Source organism: Triturus cristatus, chromosome 5_2, assembly GCF_964204655.1.
Source record: "Triturus cristatus chromosome 5_2, aTriCri1.1, whole genome shotgun sequence".
Lineage (NCBI taxonomy): Eukaryota > Metazoa > Chordata > Amphibia > Caudata > Salamandridae > Triturus > Triturus cristatus.
In genome coordinates, this window is record NC_140588.1 from 972,899,474 (window position 1) to 972,916,544 (window position 17,071).

Genomic DNA, 17,071 nt, shown 5'->3' on the forward strand with positions numbered 1-17,071 from the left:
CATTTCAGTACTCATTGACAACTCTTGAGTACTAGTACTCTGCCCCATCGTCAACCCCATTAAGTGCCAACTGTTTCAGTAACCTTTGCAAGATCTACTATGGTAAATGTGATATCAGCTTCTTTCTGATTAAATATATTTAAACCTGTGTTACCTTATTTCCAGCAGTTAGATGGGATTATAATGGTATCCTAATATGTGGCTTTCTATTAACCCATTTCCACAAGTAAACCGCAATTTTTATAAAAGCTGATAAATTGCCCATTATTTCAAGTTTAGTACATGCCTCTACATAGGCCCTGATAACGAGGGTGGGGGTTATCACACTCAGTAAATACCATTACACCACGATAAGGTATTTACTGGGTGGGGTAAATTGTGACATGATAATATTGTGTGAAAAATATCAGTGAGAAACATTGGGCCTAAAGAAATCACAGACAAAAATGATGGAACAAAAAAGGAAAGTATAAGAGATTAGGGCCAGGTGTAAGTATACCACACACACACATATAAACACACACGCATGTATGTATAAGTATGTCTACACACAAACACATATGTAGATATACATACACAAATATAGCCACACACACACAAACGAATAAATAACACACACAAATAAATAATGAAGCCAAGGGTCATAGAGCCAAAGAGTATAGAGATGCACTTCTCTGTTAAAATATAATAAAAAAATTAAAAGTAGATGAGGCAATACTGCCAACCATTAGTAAGAATAACAAATTAACCCGCGAGGTCCCGTCCTACTGACATATGGAGACCCTTAGTGACATACCACCATTCCCGAGCCCCTCCCAGCGGTGCTGCCTCTCCCGCGCTCCCCGCCGGCACCCCACCTGCGGCCGCCGCCGTTGTTGGTCAGTAATTGCCTTCCTTTCCTTTTTTGATCCCCCCCCCCACCCCAGTGCGCAGCACTGTTCACTAGCGCTGTAGCCGCGCTCACAACCCCCTTGGGGAGAGGGACTTAATGGGTAATTTTGTTGTATTTCCAGTATCACAACGATTTTGTCTTCTTGCAGGGAGGAGTGTCTTTACATTCATGACGCTTGACTTGGAACTTATTGTGTACATTGATCTGAACTGTCGCACAATGTAATGTGTTTGTTTTGATTTTCCCTAATAAAGGTTTTGAAAATCAAAAAAAAAAAAGAATAACAAATGAAAATAATATCACATTAAGCAAAAAGGGGAAACGTATAGGATCCTGAAATTAATTACTCTAGTATTAATTGTCCAAGGTTACTAAAGGGGTAATTAATTGATCCAAACAATAAAATGGAATCAAGTTCAATAGCTCCTATTCCATATTTATCCGATAGAAATTAGGCTTAGTACGTGGAATCAATATTCATTTTTTCTGTGCTATTTTCCACAATAACATTTAGCAGATATAACTTTCCAAAATCTGTCTGGATGAAAACAGCAAGAGTGCAATGATTATTTCACAGAATTCTGAACCCGGCACAAAATAATATTTGTAAAGGGATCGTAGTTCACCTTAGCACTTCATCAGGGCATTAGATGATAAAATGATTAGGGAAATTCAAGGCCACCTATAAATCCATATTTACACCAAAATGACTATGTGAGTTCTTTATAACCGATTGTGTTTGTCTTGTCACATTAAATCGAATTGTAGAGAAGCTTAGAAACTTTTTTGTCCTAATGGAGATCTTTCTTTCAATACCACACCAAACACAGATGTATATAAATTAGGAAGGTAAAAAGTTTTAATCTTTTCCAAGCTGTCCTGATAGTTTTTAATTGGGTAGTCTGTTTACTGTTCTTGCAATGTACTGTGGTAAATAAAAATTCCTTTACCGGGACTGAATTTGATACAGAAACATTATAAAATAGCTCAGTAAAATGAGAGGCAGAATCCGTGATATTAGCTTTATTCCAATAATCGATTATAATCGGATGCTTCAAGTTCCATCACCACGGGGGTTCAGGAAGTGAAGTACATACTTTATTGACAAGAAGTAACTTTTATAGTACATACATTATAATGAAGTGAATACAGTAGGCGTAACAATTGATAAGGACATTGACGTTTGGTCTGCGTAACCGAAAATGGGTGTAATAATGAGTAAAAAGGAACATGATTGGTTATGATGTAATACATAGGTGGATCTATAAGATAATACTTGGCATAGATGCGCGCGCAGCAGTATGACGTGTAATTGACGTGTAACTAGGGGGTGACGGGGACTTGACATTTAGCTCTATATGTGGAGACGAGAAGTCTGGGGGGTCAAGTCAACCTAATCCCAAATCATATCTAACATCCTATGTTTAAAGAACTATGTTATCCATAAAAGAGGGACTCTCGGACAGAATCTATTCTATACTGACTGTGCGTGCGTGTACAAGCGTCTAAGTGTCTACACTGAATGCGAGGGGGTAGGAATATTCCATGGTAACAGGGCTATGAATTACTTGCATGAGGACAGAGAAGATGGGCCTTTTTGCTTGGTAACTGGAAGAATGTTTACTTAAACTACTAGGCAGGAATGCATCGGCTGAGGGGGAGGCAGATAATTCGAAGGTGAAATACAGTTCTTGGCAGAGAGTAGGCTGATGTCAGGCTTCGTGAGCCGCGCAGAGAATGAGACAAAGTTCATGGTCACAGATGCAGGCTCGGACTGGAGCTTTCAGAGGCAGAAGGCAAGAGGAGTTTTGATGACAGAATCAGGGCCTACTTGCCTGGACTGTAAAGTGGCATAAGTGAACCATATAAAGCCGATGGCCTTTCATATTTAGGAATGGGATATCCGGCCTATACATGGCGGATCTGTCAAAGGACATGTTGACGGTGGACGCACATGTATTTGCGTCTTCATAACTGGAACTGGAGGGAACATACATGTACTTGTGACATGCACATGGAACCGTTGGGGTCCAAGATAGGGGACATAACTGACCAGAAAAATCCATATTTCCACATTCCCTCCTTGTCCCCTACTTGCCCTTCAAGAGATATCAATCTTCATCAATCCATTGATCTGTTCATATAGCATCATTTGTTCTTCTTTCTTCTTCCGGGATCTTGAATGAAAATCTTGATGTGGAATGCACGATGTGGCACACAGACCACAAATTGCTGGTCCACATTGTAGACATAGACAGCAACTGAATAGTATGAGAAGGCCAATACCTAGGAAGGATAAAACTCTCCATCCCCAGGCTGATACCGCATTCCAAAACCAACTGGACCAAGTCCAAGTGCCTGGGTTCTGGTGTATCTGGCTTACAATCTTATGAAGGCGAGTGATGGCTTTATATACAGATGGCGAATTTTCTGGTATGAATACGCAGCAGCTTGATCCGATGACCCTACAAGCTCCGCCCCTATCAGCCAGGATGACGTCAAGGACAAGACGATTTTGAAGCACAACAATCCGCATAGCAGACTGCTCTTCCGTTAAATTGCCTAAGGCGGAAATAGTCTCATTCACTACTGCTTCAAGGGTTCTAGTTAATCTACGTATCAGCTTACTATTAGTAACAGTACCTATATAGGGAAAGATGCCTTTATTAAAATCTACATACTTGTCCCATGCCGTCTCAGTGTAATCGACAATGGGGAGATCTCTCCGTTCTCTGTTGTGTACTAAATGAATATTTCTGTAATAATCAGGAGGAGCTAGGAAAACAGGTGGCAAAAGGAATGCAATGTAGCAGGTACCATCCCAATCTAGAGGTAGACGCATATATGCAGTCTGACCACATATAAAGTAGGAGTGGCGAGAAGCTCTAAATGAGGATTTTCCTTGATCACTGAATTCTACTATAGTAGTGCATTTACTATGGCCCATATGTATGGAACCAACCTTTCTTACACATAATTCACCCCTCGCTGGGAATACTGACATGGTGGGTAAGACTAGTTCAATTTCAGATACGACATTTAGAATCATGAGATTAGGTGTAAAATTACCTAATCCATATACTTCATTTTCTAGATCAGTTCCTGTTCTTTTGGGGCGACCCTCCTTGTCAGGGTAACAGACCTTGAGTAAAGCTAGGTTCAGATTTCCCCATACCCAATGATCTTGGTAAACTGCTGTGTCTGAGTCTATGGAATTAATTAAGCTAAACCATGCTCCACAGGAGCCATTATGTGTAAATGGATGTGGAAAGAAAGGCAGGACTCCTTCATAATTCTGATAGGGAGGGAGTCGGCCACACACCCAACAATTGGTGGCATTACTAGTCTGATGGGAATGATGTAACATACTAATGAAAGTGTTATTGCGCAGCGCAAGTCTATAAGACAATTCATGCGGAGGTAAGTCACTAAAAGAATGTTCAGCAGCAACATTATAAACATGTCTAGAAATAGGGTAATATATGTGCAACAACATACTTGTAATAATCATTAAAAGACTCAATAAAAACAAAATTAATAATGTCACTATGCAGTGGCTACGCAGTGATTTACAATACGCCTGTCGTTTCAACATTTTTCGGGTATTTTCTCTACTCAGGTCCAAGGGATACATGTCAGAGACAATTCAACCGCTTCACCTTGGAGAGGACTTAAACAATCAAATTGCTCGACTGGTTGGGCCTAAGCTTTAGTTTGTAATTTTCAGATTTGTTAGGTTCAACAAAAGGGAGTTTTGTATCAGTCTGTGAGGGAGTGCAGGGCACAATGTCTATATCCGAGGATAGTCCATGAAATTTCTTGATGTGGCTTGAATGAATCCAGCCCTTGCGGCCCTCGATCTTCACGGCTGTTCTTGTGGTCAACAGGACCAACTTGGGTGCTTTCCACCTGGGCTCCAGCTGAGTCTTTCGGTCGAAATTCCTCACAAAGACAAGATTACCCGGAACAACGTCATGGGGTTTCACCTCAGTGTTGTCGGGAAAGGCTGCAGCTACCTGTGAACGAGAAGATTGTAGTGCAGACATCAAGGAAGCCAAGTAATCTGTCAGCATATTACAGTCAATATCAGTTATTTTGCGTGGTATAGGCGTCCCCCACATATTCGGTGGTCTACCGAAGATCACCTCATACGGGGATAGCCCTGTTCGAGAGTGTGCTACCATTCTTATGTAAAAGAGTGCAACTGGTAACGCTACTACCCAGTCGACACCTTTCTCTCTGCATATTTTGGACATTCTAATTTTCAGTATCTGGTTATGTCTTTCTACGAGACCTGCTGCCTCGGGATGTCGGACACAGTGGAATTTCCACTGATATCCTAACAGAAGTGAAACGTGTTTTATTAATTCGGATGAGAACGGCTGGCCGTTATCTGAGTAAACAGCACGTGGTAAACCGTATCGTGGGAAGAATTCTCGAACCAACTGTTTGGCAGTAGTCGGGGCAGTGTAATCTGAAACCGGGTATGCCTCCGTCCAACGGGACAGAGCGCAAACAACTACGAGAACATATTTGAATCCTCTGCATCGTTCCATCTGGATATAATCCATCTGGAGTACTTCAAAAGGATGATTAGGGGTATGAAATCCACCCTGTTCTACGGGAACGCTTTTTCCTGGGTTGAACTGACAACAGATCATACAGGTACGGACCTTTTGTTTTGCTGCTGCTCGTAAATGTTTATTGAACCAAATGTGTTGAATGCTGTCTAGCATAGCTGGACTATGTATAGTGTTAATTATGACTTGGACCATTGAATCAGGAAGGAACCATACAGACCTTTCCTTCATCATCCATCCTTGGTCCGTTTGGATCCCTCCTAATTCAGTCCATTTCTTTATTTCGTCTGGTGTAGCATGTGTCTGTATGTCAATTACGTCAAGAGTAGGATCTTTAACTGTCATACAATGTGTCGGTGTCGGGACTATTGTCTTTGTCATATCGGGGGTTTGAGTTTGAGCAATCAGTTTAGCTGTTCTGTCGGCTAGATCATTGCCTTGGGAAATGATATCAGTAACCTTTGTATGGGCCTTACATTTCATAATTGATATTTCAGTGGGTAGATGTATTGCATCTAATAATGCATGAATGAGGGGTCCGTGCTGAATGTGGGCACCGTGGGAAGTTAAATAACCTCTCTCTCGCCACAGCACGCCGAAGTCATGTACAACTCCGAATGCATAACGTGAGTCAGTGTATATGTTGACTTTTTTATTCATGGCTTGAATACAGGCTTGTGTCAGAGCGATAAGTTCTGCGGCTTGAGCTGACAAAGTAGTTATACGATTAGTTTCAATGACCTCAGTATCTGTTGTGACTGCGTAGGCGGCTACTAACTCTCCTGTACTTGTTCTCATGCATGAACCATCTACATACAAGGTCAGGTCTGGATCTGACAATGGGACATCGGTTAAGTCTTGTCTGGGTTTTGTTGTTATTGTAATAACTTCAATACAGTCATGGGCTAGTGGGTCTGTTCCGACTACTGGTAAAAGTGTGGCAGGATTCAATGTGTTACAGCGTCTGATTTCTATATGTGGCTGAAACAATGTAAGCTCGTATCCTGTAAGTCGCGCTACAGTCAAGTGTTGTGTTTGCGTTCTATTTACAAGAACCTCTACTGCATGTGGTACTTGAACTGTCAATGGATGTCCTAACACTATGGCATCGCTTTGTCTGATTGCTAAAGCTGTTGCTGCTACTGATTTTAGGCATGCAGGCAAAGCCTGAGCTACGGGATCTAATGTACTAGAAAAATAAGCACATGGTTTGTGTGCTCCTGCTTGTTCCTGTGTGAGTACTGACAAGGCCGTACCTTCGCGTTCTGTAACAAAGAGTGTAAACTGTTTTCTGTAACATGGCGTTGCTAAAACGGGTGCTTGACATAAAGCTTTCTTTAAGCTTTCAAAAGCTTGTGTGTGTTCCTGAGTCCAAGGGAGAACAGTCGGTGTGGCTGCCTCCTGTGTTGTCAATTGAATGAGTGGTTTTGCTAGAAATGCATACTGAGGGATCCACTGTCTACAATATGAAGTGAGGCCTATGAAAGCCCGCACCTCCTTTTGTGTCTTGGGTATTGACATGTTAGCAATTAACTGAATGCGGTCGGGTGTAAGCTGCCTTCCCTCCTTGGACAGCGAGTGACCAAGATAAACAACTCGCTGGACACAGAATTGCAGCTTAGAAGGGGACACCTTGTGCCCCTTTTCGGCTAGAAATTGTAAAACTGTCAGTGATGCTTTCTCACATTCGGGTTCGCTTCTAGCGGTGATCAGCAGATCATCGACATATTGAAGCAGGGCAGTGTTAACCGGCATGTGGATACTGTCAAGTTCTCGTTTCAGTGCTTGGCTATAGATGCTGGGGCTTTCTGTAAATCCTTGAGGTGCGCGGGTGAATTTAAAGCTACGCCCATTTAAACTAAATCCGAACAAATATTGGCTTTCCGGATCTATTGGGACGCTGAAAAAGGCATTTTTGAGATCAATTACAGTAAAGAATGTTGCTTCGGAATCAATAGCTGTCAATAATGACGAGATATCTGGGACCACAGGAAATTGTGGCACAATACATTTGTTTAACTCGCGCAGATCAATAACCAATCGATATACTGGCGGAGCTGTAGGATCTGTTCGTTTAAGAATCGGAATTATCGGTGAATTACATACATTGGAGTCTGTTTCTACAACTACTCCTTGGGCAATAAGCTCGTCAATGATTTGTAGTAAAGCCGTTACAGCATCTGGTGGTAACTTGTATTGTCGCATTCGTGGTAGCACCACTCCTGCCTTTAGTGTGACTCGATATGGTGTAATATTCATGCAACCAACATCAGTAGGGCCTTGTGCCCATAGATGTGTAGGTAAAGTCTGCAGTCGGGGATCCATGTCTCTAGATACATAGTGACCTTTAAAATCACGTAAAAACAACCTTACTCCTTCCGGAGAACAACATATTATGGCTCCTAGGGCTTTCAACGTTTTTATTCCTAACAAGTTTTCTGGACATGATTTAGTAAGCAATAAATCTGTAGTTCGGGTCAGAGGTCCTATCGTAAGTGGAAGAGGCTGTGACACTTCATTAACAATAGGTTTTCCTGAAAAACCAAGGGAAATATTCTGTGAGCCTGAGAGGGGTGCCCCTGGGACTTCACTTCGTTTTATAGTTGTTCGACTTGCCCCTGTATCGAGTAAAAATTTTCTATCTTGACCTAATAATTCACTATGTACATAAGGTCCTTCTTGATCTACAGGAATCTCGATAAGGGGTAAGTCAACTTCCCTCTCTAGGCTAGTTCATGCGTAACGTTGATACTCCGGATATTCATACTGTGCAGTCTGATACATTTGTCGTGTTGTTGTCTGTGTGGCAGCAACAGGCAACGGTGGTGCAGCTGGCACAAACTGTATTGGCTGTTGTGCGGCTGGCATGGCCTGGGCATGCTGCGTAGCTCCTTGTTCATTCTGATCTTGTCTTAGTGGCCGTGATCTTTCTTGTGTTTTACCTATGGCGATATTATGTTTTAGCACTGGACAATCGTGTACGTAATGACCTGGCTTTTTACAATAATTGCATGTCCCTTTTACAGGTCCTGCTGAATCGGAATGTGTCATACCCTTTTTATGTCCTTCAGCTGGAACTGTCTGGGAAACTAGCATTTTCATTTTCGTGTCTTTCATGCGTCTGTGTTCATGTTCTTGTTCCTCTTTAATTCTATTGTGGTGGTACTGTAACATTTGTAACATTTGTGTTGGAGTGTTACCTTGCCAGGTACTCTCGAATTTTAATACTCTATTCTTTACTGGGGGCAGGGCATTTTCCACTAATTTTGTTACAAACAGATGCGGGTATGATTCGCTACTTGCTTTTATGCCACTATTTATACCAAAACATTTCTCGAATCGGGCATAGTAATCGCTAGTGTCTTCATCTTGCTTCTGTTTACAGGCTGAAATTGTACCCCAATCTTCCTTTTTCGTAGTTAATAAACGTGGCAGTACCTGTACTAGTAGACCTGGTAGTGCTTTAGTTTTGTCCCCAAGCCCCGAACCTGGACCTCGGGCCCTTTCTTCTGCTTCTAATGCTGACCATTCTATCTTTTGATCACCTACCTCCCACTCTTTTTCCTTGAGTTTCTCATAAATGCCAGCAGGCATCAACACCTTTAATATTGTCATAATGTCGGGGTAGGTATACTCTCCCATGAGTAACATGTCTTTAATTTCTCGGTGAAAACCCGCTGGGTCCTTGTCATGACTGGGTACTACTTTCTTCATTTCTAACAATACTATTTTCGATATAGGCGTATATACAAATACACGTTTAAACTGATTGTCCTCGCCTTTTATTGGGTGTACTTCTCGTAAGGGATTCTGTCTATCCAGGTGATACGTCGTTCTTTCCTTGACAGGCAATGAGACATGCTCTGAGCATACAAAAAGAATATACTGCTTTCTAGATACTAGAATTTCTTTAATTAATTTGGTACCTGGACCTCTCCATTTATTCATAAGCAATTCAGTCAATATGTCAGGTAAGGGACCAGGGTCCGAATGCTGACTCTGATATAGTATAATGAGTTGTTGAATCATATAAATCCCAGCTAACCTCTGCTCATCTGGGGTGAGATTCAAAAATGTGCGTACTACTGTCTCATCACTATATTTTCCGGGACTGTCCACCCAATGAACAGCTGCCCTCGCTAAATCTTGTTCATCCATAGAATCGAGAAAATGATAACCCCTTCGTTCTCGGAGTAGTTTGTCGGCGGTTTGGAACGAATGCTCGTTAGACCTTATGTTAATTATAGGTATTTGGAAATTCCTGTCATTATCTGGACATATTGGACGTATTGGGTCAGTATGACATCTAGTCTGATTCCTATTACAAGATCTTCCTCTACCTACATAGGCTATGGTGTCTGACTGTCCGGCGGGCAGTCCTGACCCTTCTTCCTCGCTTTGCTCGAACTCGTCTGTCTCTAATCTCTCTTCGTGTAGGCGTTCTATTTCTTTACGGATCTTTCGGCACATGGCTATTATACAATTTTGCTTATCGTGTCTCCCTTCTGATATATTCTGGCTCCATTTTGTAAGAATTTTCATTGCTTCCGGATCTACCCCCGGTCGGTCTTGATTTCTGATCACACAGTTTATGAGGAAACGCAACAGTTCCCCCTGTATCTCTACTTTCTGGTATTCCATAGCTCTGTTAATACATTCTGGATCTCGCCCTGTTTGAACAAAATGATATATTTTATCTAGATACGCAGTCATTCCTGGTAGCTTCGCTAAATACCCTGCGGCTCGTCTGATACGTAATGATGCCAGGATCATTTCGTCCTCTTTACCGAGCACCGGGTCATATCTACAATCTATAAGAAGTTCCTTAAGCGTACGATCACTTACGAATTTGGGTGTACGTGAATGCGCTGACTCTTGGAAAATAAGTTTATTTATTCTAGGTGGCGTAGAAAAAATATTGGTAGCACCTCCCGTGGCCCCGTCTGGGGCGTCGGGTGTGAAAGGATTTGTCGAACGTGACACAGCAACTATAGGTGTGGACTCAGCTATAGAAGTACCTGTAGGAACAGATGCAGAAACAGATATGCTTGCCGGAACTTGTGACTCGATTTGTTGCTGCAGGGATACGGGTGCTGGATCTTGGCGTTGGACCTCCCTGGTATGCGGTCTACGTGGGGCGGAATTAGCATACTCGGGAGCTGCGTCATCTAAATATGAGGAAAGAAAAACATCTTCTGCGGTTCTAGGATGCCCCTTAGGATGTACCTTGATTGGGAATAATGGGGGTGGCAAGTCTTTCGGTATCTCTGGAGTAGCCTTAGGTAATCCTTCGGCCAGAAGGGGATACATACCATTCATAAGGGCATTTCTTTGTCTGTCTACTTGTTCTGATTTCACTCGGATACCTTCCTCAATTAATAGATTTTCTTGAATTTTGTTTGAACTCTCTTTACTCTTCTCTTCCTGTCTACGTGCTTTTTCCGTACGTCTATGAGATTCTTTACGCCATAACTCAACGGCGTCTTTCTGTGACTGTCTGACTTTCCTTTTCCATAACTCTTCCTCGACCTTCATGATGCACTCTGCATCCCAGGTTCCCGCTGCGGGCCATCTCTGACTTTCTGGTAATCCCTTGGTGTAGTCTACCCATAAATCAAGAAATAATATAGCGTCTAAGCCATGTTTGTGATACATGAAGTGCCCTGGAGTATCCCTAGGAGGAATAGGGACGGCTTCTTCAAGTACCCCTTTTCTAGTAGTGATCTGTCTTAATTTCGAGAAGAGCGGCATATTGACAATCTGATCTGATACTTAATCTTGAACACACTAAATACAAAAGCACAATAATGGACAACCATTCATACCACAATATGCAGGACGTTTAACACATTAAACATTAAAACATTAAACCTTTAACTGAAACAACAATGATGATCGTCTGCATAACTAATCACCATGCTTAATTCTTGACACTTACTAGATACTTCGGAATACTTGATATACTGCTAAACAGTACAGATACACTGCTAAAACAGTGCAGACCGGATTTGTGTACCCAAACCCGTCTTGACCGGCACAACCTATGTGCACGTCAGAAATGCCTCCCCAGTAATGGTACTCACCGGGTAGCTTCGGAAACGGAAGGCCTCGGTAACTTGAACTTGAACCGGACTGGACTCGACTCGCCTCGTCGGAAACTGGGCTTGACTTCGAACTGGTGGGTCTCTGTGTACCTCGGATCTTGCTCTCTCAGCTAGGCTCTGGTCGGGATACTTCGCACTTCTCACCGCCTCGTCTGGGTGTTGTTCGCAGTCTCAGTCGCCCCCGCTTGACCGGAGGGAGATACAGGAAATCCTGCTGGTACGCGTTATTGTCCGTCCAGCTGTGGCAGGAGACCGGGCCTGCTACTCACCGCCGGCGCGTGAGATGAGAAAGCGTCCCTGTTCGGGCGCCATCATGTGGTAAATAAAAATTCCTTTACCGGGACTGAATTTGATACAGAAACATTATAAAATAGCTCAGTAAAATGAGAGGCAGAATCCGTGATATTAGAGTTTCGGAATGGGCTTTATTCCAATAATCGATTATAATCGGATGCTTCAAGTTCCATCACCACGGGGGTTCAGGAAGTGAAGTACATACTTTATTGACAAGAAGTAACTTTTATAGTACATACATTATAATGAAGTGAATACAGTAGGCGTAACAATTGATAAGGACATTGACGTTTGGTCTGCGTAACCGAAAATGGGTGTAATAATGAGTAAAAAGGAACATGATTGGTTATGATGTAATACATAGGTGGATCTATAAGATAATACTTGGCATAGATGCGCGCGCAGCGGTATGACGTGTAATTGACGTGTAACTAGGGGGTGACGGGGACTTGACATTTAGCTCTATATGTGGAGACGAGAAGTCTGGGGGGTCAAGTCAACCTAATCCCAAATCATATCTAACATCCTATGTTTAAAGAACTATGTTATCCATAAAAGAGGGACTCTCGGACAGAATCTATTCTATACTGACTGTGCGTGCGTGTACAAGCGTCTAAGTGTCTACACTGAATGCGAGGGGGTAGGAATATTCCATGGTAACAGGGCTATGAATTACTTGCATGAGGACAGAGAAGATGGGCCTTTTTGCTTGGTAACTGGAAGAATGTTTACTTAAACTACTAGGCAGGAATGCATCGGCTGAGGGGGAGGCAGATAATTCGAAGGTGAAATACAGTTCTTGGCAGAGAGTAGGCTGATGTCAGGCTTCGTGAGCCGCGCAGAGAATGAGACAAAGTTCATGGTCACAGATGCAGGCTCGGACTGGAGCTTTCAGAGGCAGAAGGCAAGAGGAGTTTTGATGACAGAATCAGGGCCTACTTGCCTGGACTGTAAAGTGGCATAAGTGAACCATATAAAGCCGATGGCCTTTCATATTTAGGAATGGGATATCCGGCCTATACATGGCGGATCTGTCAAAGGACATGTTGACGGTGGACGCACATGTATTTGCGTCTTCATAACTGGAACTAGAGGGAACATACATGTACTTGTGACATGCACATGGAACCGTTGGGGTCCAAGATAGGGGACATAACTGACCAGAAAAATCCATATTTCCACAGTACCGTTGGCAAATGTCACCCATAAACCACAATTATTCCTGGATAAAACAGAGTACAATATTTTACAGCACACCAACCTGTAATGATTAAGAACGAATTCACCACATGGTACATCTTTATGTTGTATACAACTTTATTTACTTTTGATGCATACAAAGAAAACCTTCTCCACAATCACGCGGTCTTATGATGGTCAGTCAACAGTTCTGTTACAATTCACCCAAAAAAGTTTGGATTTGTAACACAACTTTTTCTTCCTCAATGAGTGTCTGTCCACATAGGGGCCTTTACCTTCCAACTCGAACCTCAAAATCTGTTTAAACAATAATCGTTGCTTTTACTATAACTAACCAGTATCTTTCACTATTCAGTGTGGTTCCTATCAAAAAGCAAACTCATTTACGGACTTCTTGCGTTAAAATGTTTAAATTACTTGCAGGTTATAAGATCCCATCAATAGTAGAAAAAAAGGCACTTAGAATTCCTTTGTGTGCAGGAATAAAACACAATTTTTAGCGATGTTCTAAAGATGTATCCATTCTAGCACTTTTATATCCCTTTCACCAGGCCTGTTCCCTTCATTCTGCACATGCATGTCAGTAAATTAGTCAACTTCATAGCCCTGAACATACTTATCTGAGTGCCTTTTAATGTACTTGTTTATTTTATTTTAAGGGTTTTCCCTGGTATATCAATGCACTATTTTTCTTCAAAGGAGGTTCCCACTACCCAGCAAAAGCTTAGTTGCTTTTGTTTTTGCCTATGCGGATCTAGTTCTGCAAATTCCTTTGCCTTCTTGTCCCCTTTGGCCCTCTATTACTGACCCTGTGTCTACCACCACTTTGTCATCCCTACCACTCTTCGGCTTGCATTACAATCCCTTCTTATTTCTATATTATCGCCTGCCCCATGCCCTATTTAATTTTTTTCGGGCTTTATCCTTTGCCCCTTTCGTTTTTTCAAGCGGTCCCTCTGTTTCTGCATGGATTTATTTTGTGATGCAGTAGAAGTAGAAAGATGACATTCTGTTCTTGCTCTTTTCTTTACAATGACAGAAAATATTTCTTTTATGTGTTTCGTTTTTCTGTGCTCATCAGTTTTTTGCTACCTTTTTAACTTTATTAGTTTTTCTTGTCTAGTTACCATTGTTTGCAATGTGTCAAGTTGTCTGGCAAACTTATTTTTCTGGGCATTATTTAAAAAAAAATGCTGACGTCCTTGAGTTAGTTGATGTTGTGTTATTTAACTCTATGCATTTCAGTATTCCATTCTAGTAGGCCTTCCACCGGCTCAGCTCGGTCTTGTTCCTTTGCACCACTATGCTTTTTGGAGTGGTCTTGAAACATCCATCCATGGTAAGCACAACAATCCAATACCCAACCTTTTCAACACTCAGTGTCTAAGCTGTAAGGACTTTATTGTGCTTGAACTAGAGAAGATCACAATAGCAAGTGCTGGAAGCAATCAGACCTCCCTGTAATTATCATTTGCACACTTAGGTAAGTGAGGAAATCTAACTTCACACTTATTGATACAACACCTCCACTTCTCACAGGCTCTGATAGAGGCGCTCCCTTCCAAATATGAAAGAGATAATAATTACCTACATCAGTCCTTATACTAACTTCGTCAATTACGTCCCAAACTAATTCTTTGTGCCGGGTGTGTGAATCAGTTTATTATATTTTAGTTATGAGGAAAACACATTCTAAACAACACCATTAGCTGTGTTGAGACCTCCAGCCTCATTGGCATTGCACTTTAAACAATCTCCAGCAGAGGGCAGGATTTACACCAACACAGATACAGAGAAATAAATGTCTGGTAGTTCAAAATTCTTTTGTACTGAGCCGTGCAAATCTTTTTTTTCTTACTATTCGTCTTAAAATGTAATCATATTGGTTGTCTACTTTCTGTACTTCCAGATTCAATACACGCTCTCCTAAGTTTTCAAGGAATCCTTTGATTCACGCCTTCTTCGAATCTAGTGTACACTAAAACGTCACAATATTATGACATTTTCATTTCTAAGCTCTTGAACATGGTTTTATTAGGCTATTGCTTTTTATTGGAAGTCTTGCTTACAGATCTGCTTCAAAGACGAAGAAGACATGAAAAGTGTAGCTTGACCTTTTTGAGGAATCAAATAACAAATAATGCAACATGACAGGAAAATGTAGGTAGAGTTCTGCTGCTGATGTGCCTTGAAGTGACACTTGTTTTCTTGGGCTAAATGGAAGTCAACATACTTCAAAATGCCCAGCATGCTTACTCATGTTCCGGAGCGTTTCCTCCATGAGGAACTGCATATACAGTAGCTGAGGCTTAGAGACCCTGACTCAAAATGTTATTTGGTTACATTGCTGGCCAAGCAGTCCAGGCAGATGATCGCTGGAGGCCGCACAGAAATACAGTTTCTGCAAAAATGGCCTTTTCCTTCAATTGTTTGATGTTTCCTTGATTGATGAACATGGACATGAGATGGCTCCAGCATACCATAGCAGCTGCCTCAAGGTGAACACAAATAAATACATTGAGAGATCCCTTTCAAAGTGATATCAGTGTCTTATATAAATGCTATTCGGAAACCAAATGAGTCCTCCTTTTGCAGTTTAGGCTGTTTATTTACCAAAGTGTTCAAACTGTACCGAACTGCAGTAAGGAAATCTTAATTTGAGTGTGTTTTGAAAAAATGTTGTCAGTTATTTTTTAACATGTTAGATGACACAGGGGTATCATCCATCCAAATGCTAGAATGTGGCTAAATCAGAAGGCCTGATGATATCAGGCTCAATTTTAAAAATAAATCGTATAGCTGCTTATGCAGGTGTGCACATATAATTGGAGTAAATTTGCTCAAAAGTTGCATTTTTTAATTGACAATTATTTCAAGTGTGCCAGAAGGAAGTGGCAACAGTTTAGGAAGTTGCAACAGCCATAACTTTCCAATGACACTGATATGTAGGCATTTACATAGTCTTTAATTCTAATTCTTAAATGTCTATATAATGAGAACAAGCGTAAACAATTAGCAAAAGTGCACTTCCACATGCAAATTTGTTTTTATTTTTTCCCACCCCGAATAAAACTTTGCCCTCTCTAAACTGTCAGCAAAATTAATATTAATCCAAACAAAGATGTATGCAAGGCTTATGGTATATATCTAACTTCTCCATATATATATTTCATGTATCACAATTGGGTAGTTTCCCTGACAGCTGTACCATGCACTCACCATGTGTACTAAAAATACTCTAAGTCTGCATTTCCCTTGTGGGCATGTCCTCACGTCTTCTTTGTCTATATATGTTTTCAGGACAGAGAGACACACGAGATACTTTGTTTCTTCTTTTTAGTTGAGCTTGATTAATTGCCGTTCTTATATATATATGCTTAACAATATATGTATCTTTTTAATTTTCTACATGTATTTAATTTAAACACGTTTATCAGGTTTTTGTTCGTGTTTTTGTCATGTCATGCCGTATGTTTAGTCATGATTTTCTATGTCTATGATGACAGAGTGGTGGTTGCCCTGACAACTGCACATTAACATACTTAAGTGTCACTAGAATGTGTAACAGACAAGTGAACAAGGCGGTTCGCCGTCGAAACGCGTCTTGCTGTTGTTGGATTAAACTTCATCTTTTTGCCATTATTTGCTCTTCGTCTGCCAGGATTGGAATTCCACATATATATATATATATATATATATATATATATATATATATATATATATATATATATATATATTATCTACTGGCGGTCGCCAGTAGATAGTTATAGTTAGGACCCCGTTTCCATAGGAAATCCGCAACATTCTATTTGGAATAACTTTGGCGCCGGTTGACGAAACCTCGCAAAATAGGTGGGGCGCTCCGCTCCGCTCCTACCCTGAAAGTCTCGGGGTGATTCGTCAAGCGGGGGCCGAGAAAAAAGGGGGGTCCCAAAACGCGTTTTCCCCATGCATTTTTCCATAGGGACCTTTAATCCAAGGTACAGCCCGTACGGCTGAAC

The 17,071-nt window shown here is 41.4% G+C and overlaps 1 protein-coding gene across 17 annotated transcripts in view; it reads right to left on the reverse strand.

Moving 5' to 3' along the window:
- DCX (doublecortin) overlaps nucleotides 1–17,071 on the reverse strand; it is a 392,216-nt gene that overhangs the window by 33,047 nt on the left and 342,098 nt on the right. The gene's annotated exons all lie outside the window — the stretch shown is intronic.